Genomic DNA, 6,466 nt, shown 5'->3' on the forward strand with positions numbered 1-6,466 from the left:
CACCAGTATCGATATTTGAGCTCTTATGTGCTGAACATTTCAAATAAAAAGACTGAGTGAGATCCTGACCCCTGCTCTGCAACTTTTGTACTTCTACTAGGGCCAAATGTTCAGCTGGTGCAATCACTGAAGTCAGTGGGGGAAACACCAAGTTATGCTAGCTGAGGATCTGGTCTTATGGCATAAGAGGAGCAGAAGGCTGTCCTAACAGGGAAGATTGTAATTCCCCTGCCAGAGGGATTTTCGATTACTTGCTTCAGTGCAGTCCCTGGCTGGGACTAGCAGCAGGGAACTAGAGAAACTGTGGCTACTTCTAGTTGCTTAACAACCCCTCAAATGGTTATTACCAGCCAACGTAAGTTAAAGCAGGCCAGAGAGCTCTCTAACTTGTGAGAGGGGATCAACTAGACCTCAGATGCCCTCAAAAATAATACTTTCCAAATGCTACAGGACCAAATTTGCAACTGACATGGAAAAGTACAACTCCACTGAAGTTGTGAGTTCCCTCACCGGTTGGATATCTGTCCCACAGAGTTTAAATAAAGTATAATTCTTATAAATTTAACTTCTTCAACCAAGGGGGGGATAAGCAAAGGAAAGACTGTCCTCTTAAGAATAAAGATCATTTCCTTATTGTTTAGTAAAATTTCTCCATGTCTTTCTCCCCATATAAGAGGTTGTGAATATAATGGTAGAGTGAGTAGCCTTCAGGAATACCCACACACAGCACCGCACAAAGATCCAGTGCACTTCCACTTGAGTATTTATCATAGTAATACTTATATAGAGTAATGCTTAAAAAACAAATAGTCCTTAATCTCAGTAACTATTTTGAATCAATTTTCTTGTGTAATTCAGAGAGGTGCAGAAGTAATGCAAATAGCCTTGACTTAAATTATCAATAATTATCAAATTATCAAAAAATAATCAGCAGCAATTCATCATTATACTGAAAGATCATTTCCAGAAATAGACTATTCATGGAGGTCTTACTGGTAATGCAACCAACGCAGCAGGGAACATGACATAGCATTGTCACCACCTCATTGCTATTTTAGCTACTAATAGTAAAAACTTGAAAGATATTAGTGAAAATCACAAGTCTAACAATAGATTATTTAACACTTTGCTTTTCATACTAATCTGAACACAATTCATGGTGCTGAGTTTAGTAATTTTTTCCTCACATACAAGAATAATATGTAGTCTAGTAGCTCAGAAGAACTCTGATCTCCGCTCCCAAAGTTTATGCAAACCATTCTTGGTAAAATTATTTTAGTTATAATTGACAGCTCACTGTTCTGGCCCAGAATTAAAATAATTCAGAGTCTATTTTCTCTATAAAATGTCATCTGGAGTTGGAGCTTCATATGTTCTGGTATGCTGCACTCGATCATTTATAGGTGAACTACTACAGTGTAATTATGTTCACTGTTTTCTCTAAATCTACCACAGTAAACATATTCTGAACAATTATGTTACCTAAAGAAACAAATAGATTGATTTCTATTTTTACTATAATCTAGAAAGCCTTTTGAAATTCAGAAGCCACATAAATTGTAAGGAAATTTCATATTGATTGGGATGATTTTAGTTATGTTCTTTTTTTCAAAATAATGAAAATATTATTACGAGGTAATGTTGATTGAAATAAAGACCACAGAAAGAATTTTGCACGAATGCAAATGAAACATAGGAAATTTGAGGCTATTATTATTATTAATAATATTTTGTAGGCACTCTAGATATCCTGTTGGGATGTAATAACAATTAACATATGTTATTTACAGTGAGGACTAGATTGTGCATTTAGGTATATATATGTGTGCAAGAAGAATTGCTCAGGTGATATCAGTCCCAAGGTAAAATCCTGTCCCCACTGCAGTCAATGGGAGTTTTGTAATTGATTATATTTAGGTAGCATCTAAATTCTCTACAGCCTACCTCAAAGTCTTTCTGGAGTCACTGTGGAAGGACTTTGGTACACTTTACTAAATATTGCAGTCAAACATTTTTAGCACATTTAACCCTGTAAAGGGGCTATCAGTGACAGCTATTGCCTGAGTGTTTATCCCAGCTGTGCATCAATTTCCTTCTCAATTGCTATGGTAGTGTAAGTTAGCCATCTGGCTAAATTAGGGCTGCTCAGACTCCATTCCTTTTGAGGTAAAATAAGAGAGTTAAACAAAAAGCCCAAACAAACTATGATTCCAACAAGGCTTTTATCACCTTTAACCACTGTTTTACTGACATAGAATTCTAAAGAGAGGCATGGATAATCAAATCTTACAGGTTATTTTAAGAAAGACAATATGCAATTTACATATTATTCTAATATTCTGAACTCAAGGGACAAATTACACTGCTCTACAGGCAAAATGCTTCTGAAATAAATGTAGTCAAACTTTACTAATTCTGGGTCTCTGAGAACGAAAATGATGCTTAAAGTTGTTGATTGGCTCTAGTTTTCAAGTTATGCTATTGGGTCAGTATATATGACCCTTGACTTGGGAATAGTGGAGGATAAGTGAGTTATAAAGGGAAGGGATCTCAATTTAAACCAGAAATGACTAAAATACATCTTTGACTGGATCTATGAATAAATCTATGACTGGGTTTAGACAGTACTTGCTTTTTAGGCAAAACAATGAATGATGCAATCTGAAGCTGGTATTGCGTCATACATGATATGAATTGCATCATGTTATTCCTAGAAGTCATGGATGATGCAATCATAACGAAGCTTACATCACTCTGCTGAACAAATTGCCCTATATCAGCTCTAGAAATCATACAGTGTAGTGCTCTCTTATTTGTCAGTGTTTGATTTTGCAAAGGGACACATTTCTGTTTAGCCAAAGTGAGCAGAGATGCCTCGTACTTGTGTGAACAGTGCAGATAACTTCTGCTATGTTTGTGGTGAAGTGACTTTTGCATCACAAAAGCGCAGTATAACCACTATGGTTAAGAAAGCCTATCACCTTTATTTTGGCTGCAAAATTGGAAATCAGGACAAGAGGTGGGCCCCACATATATGCTGCAACACTTGTGCAACAAATCTTCGCCAGTGGTTGAACAGGAAAAGGAAATCTATGCCTTTTGCAGTGCCAATGATGTGGAGAGAGCCAACAGATCATACCAGCAATTGTTACTTCTGCATGGTGCCTCCAGTTGGGAAAGGTGTGTCAAAGAAGAAAAAGTGGACTATGCATTATCCAAACATTCCATCAGCTATACGCCCAGTACCCCACGGAGAAGGACTGCCGGTTCCTGATGCACCAGAATCATTCTCACTTGAGTCAGACAAGGAAGAGGAAGAGGATGAAACTTCTGGTCCTGAACCATCAATGTCACAGGACCCACATTTTCTCCCATCCTCCTCCTCTGAACCATACCTCATAACACAAGGTGAACTGAATGACCTTGTCAGGGATTTGGAACTACCCAAGAGTAAGGCAGAGCTGTTGGGCTCCAGACTACAGCAGTGGAATCTCCTGGCAGGTGATGTTAGGGTTTCCATGTTCCGTGACCGTCAAAAGGATCTTGTCCCATTCTTTTTCATGGAAGGTGATCTTTTAGCCTGCAACAACATCAATGGTGTGATGGCAGCCCTCAACATCGTTCACGATCCAGATGAGTGGAGACTGTTCATTGATTCATTGAAGACGAGTCTTAAAGCTGTTTTACTGCATAATGGCAATGTTTTGCCATCAATTCCAGTTGGTCATGCAGTCCATATGAAGGAAACCTATGACAACATGAAACAACTTTTGAGGTGCATAAACTATGACCAACATCAGTGGCAGCTTTGTGGCAATTTGAAGGTTGTTGCTCTCTTGCTTGGTCTGCAGACTGGATACACAAAGTACTGCTGTTTTCTCTGCGAATGGGATAGTCGTGCAAGAGATTCCCACTACATCAAGAAAGATTGGCCACTCCGACAGTCATTGGAGCCCGGGAGGAAAAGTGTTCAGCATCCACCACTTGTTGAATCAAGGAAGATTTTGTTACCACCCTTACACATCAAGCTGGGTCTGATGAAGAACTTTGTCAAGGCCATTGACAAAACACAAGCAGCTTTCAAGTACCTCCATGGAAAATTTCCAAGGTTAAGTGAAGCTAAGATAAAGGAAGGTGTCTTTGTTGGTCCTCAGATTCGTGAACTTCGAGATGATGCATTTGACCATGCACTGCGTGGCAAGGAAAAGACGGCATGGAAAGCCTTCCAGTTAGTGGCAATAAATTTTCTCGGAAACAACAAGGCAGACAACTACAGGTTGTTGGTGGAAAACCTCCTCAAGGCATACAAAAGCCTTGGTTGCAACATGTCACTAAAGATACATTTTTTGCACTCTCATCTAGATTTTTTCCACCAAACTGCAGAGCAGTGAGCGACGAGCACGGCGAGCAATTTCACCAGGACATTGCAACAATGGAGAAACGCTATCAGGGCAAATGGAGCCCATCAATGCTTGCAGACTATTGCTGGACAGTGACAAGAGATGCTCCATTTAATGAATACAAGAGACAAGCCAAGAAGCGCAGAGTAGACACTGAATAGGACTAAACTATGTACATAATAGTTTTTTGCCTTTTGTTTCATAATAAATTTTAGTTAGATAACCCTTTTGCTGATTTTTAAAGTGTTACATAAACAGGACAGGTGAAATATTATCATGTAAAGCAACCATAAACACATGAAAAGACCTAGGTTTACAATTTATGATTAAAACTCTACTATCTACACAATATACATAGACATAAAAGGTAAAAACTTACATAACTTAGAAACCGTAGCCAATCAGTTGTTTTAATTGTCATATTTGAATTCAGCACATCAAAATACATAATAAATAGCACATTTTATCTCTGAAGCAGATGACTTCTCAAAAATTGTAGACCAGTGTTATCTGTTCCAGTGTGGCAAATCCTTTTTTTCACTTGCAACCATGGATAGAGCCTTCAGATAAAGAGCCACAGATAAAGTTTTGATCACTAAGTTATCCAGGTAAGCAAATGTATATTGCACCTCAGATTAGATCTTCTTCCTTCCCAATTAATCCATTGAGGTATCCATGTGGAATTTGTCTCCTCTCAGATGCAAGAAAAAAATCAACATTCTGTCATCTCTGATTTTTTTAACCTTATCCATGTCTATGAACAAACCAACCCAGTAACAGCAGCAAAACACACATGAAGCAGCAACAGCAGCAGCTTCATATTAATCCCACTATATACCCTAAGGCCCGTACATGGCTATAGTGACAGTTCTCAGTTCAATAGGGAAAGTAAGATTGAATTTTTCCCACAGCTGTGGTATTTGTCCTCCATGTCCAACTCCTCTGCACTTGTCTTTATGGAGATTAAGCATAACAAGACATGAGGTACCTGAAAGGTAGAAACATCCAGTAAAGACAATAAGGAGTTTGATGCCATGTTCATGTTCAATAGCTGCAAGTGGACCATCTTCTCAATGCTGGAAACTGTCACTTTGGTGTCCCCATAGCTTTAGCGATGTTATTTTTTATTACACAGGTATAGGTATCATTAGCTGTAATATTGTGCAAAGCAGAAACTGCCATCATTGTTCTTAGAATACAGCTTGCAGCTTGTGTTGGAGACCTCAAATAAGTTGTCTTGTGTTATTTTGTAGGTGTAGGTTCAAATCATAAAAGGTTAAGGGAACCACTGAGGACCCTCACCTTGCAGGGTGTTTGTACTGATATTGTAATCCACTTGCACCTACAGAGAGCTGAAGACTCCAGTCATATATTCCAGCCCTGCCTCTCAATTCCCTTTGGAAGTGGTGATAGAGCACCCGTAGGTGACAGCATCGGAAAGCTGCACACCTCTCAGCATTAAGGAGCATTTCCACCAATCACCTGCTCTGCATATACCGCTGTCTGGCCCTTGAACATTTCATCTGGGTCCTTTAGGTGGTCCTTGTAACCATTAAACTCACGAACCACTCCAGAAACCTAACTTTAGTCCACCAAATTTCTATCTTGCTGAGCTTGATGTCAGGTTCAAAAGCTTGATGCCATTCTCCCTGATGTTCCCAGGAGAGATTATGATGCTGGTGGAATGTCTCCCTGAGACTCCAAAGTCAATGATCAGCGCAGCACAATCACTGCTATCTGGATTGTTATGATGATCATGATCCAGAAAATGACATGACCCAGTGAAGCCATGGCAATGGGACTGGTTCAGACAGGCAAAATGTTGGATGCATAAAAATCCAGTATAGTGTTCAGTACAGCCTCCTTCTCTTTGAGACACCTATTTGTCACCATAGCCCCTTCACTAGGGTATTTTGCCATTCAGTAGCAGGCTCCCCAAGGCCCTCCTTTCCTTTCTTTCAGAAGTCCTAACTAAATTGTAGCTGGCTAACTTCAGCTGCTTTAGTCCAAGGGCAGGAGTCTCAAACTCAATTTACCTTAGGGCCAGTGACAGCCCTCAAATCCTC

The 6,466-nt window shown here is 39.4% G+C and overlaps 1 pseudogene; it reads right to left on the reverse strand.

Annotated features, from left to right (window-relative positions):
* Positions 1-5,271: 5,271 nt before the first annotated feature.
* On the reverse strand, positions 5,272-6,191 carry LOC120401178 (annotated as a pseudogene).
* Between the last annotated feature and the right edge of the window lie 275 nt (positions 6,192-6,466).

The sequence above is a fragment of the Mauremys reevesii genome, linkage group 3 (genome assembly GCF_016161935.1).
Source record: "Mauremys reevesii isolate NIE-2019 linkage group 3, ASM1616193v1, whole genome shotgun sequence".
NCBI classification, from domain to species: Eukaryota; Metazoa; Chordata; order Testudines; family Geoemydidae; genus Mauremys; species Mauremys reevesii.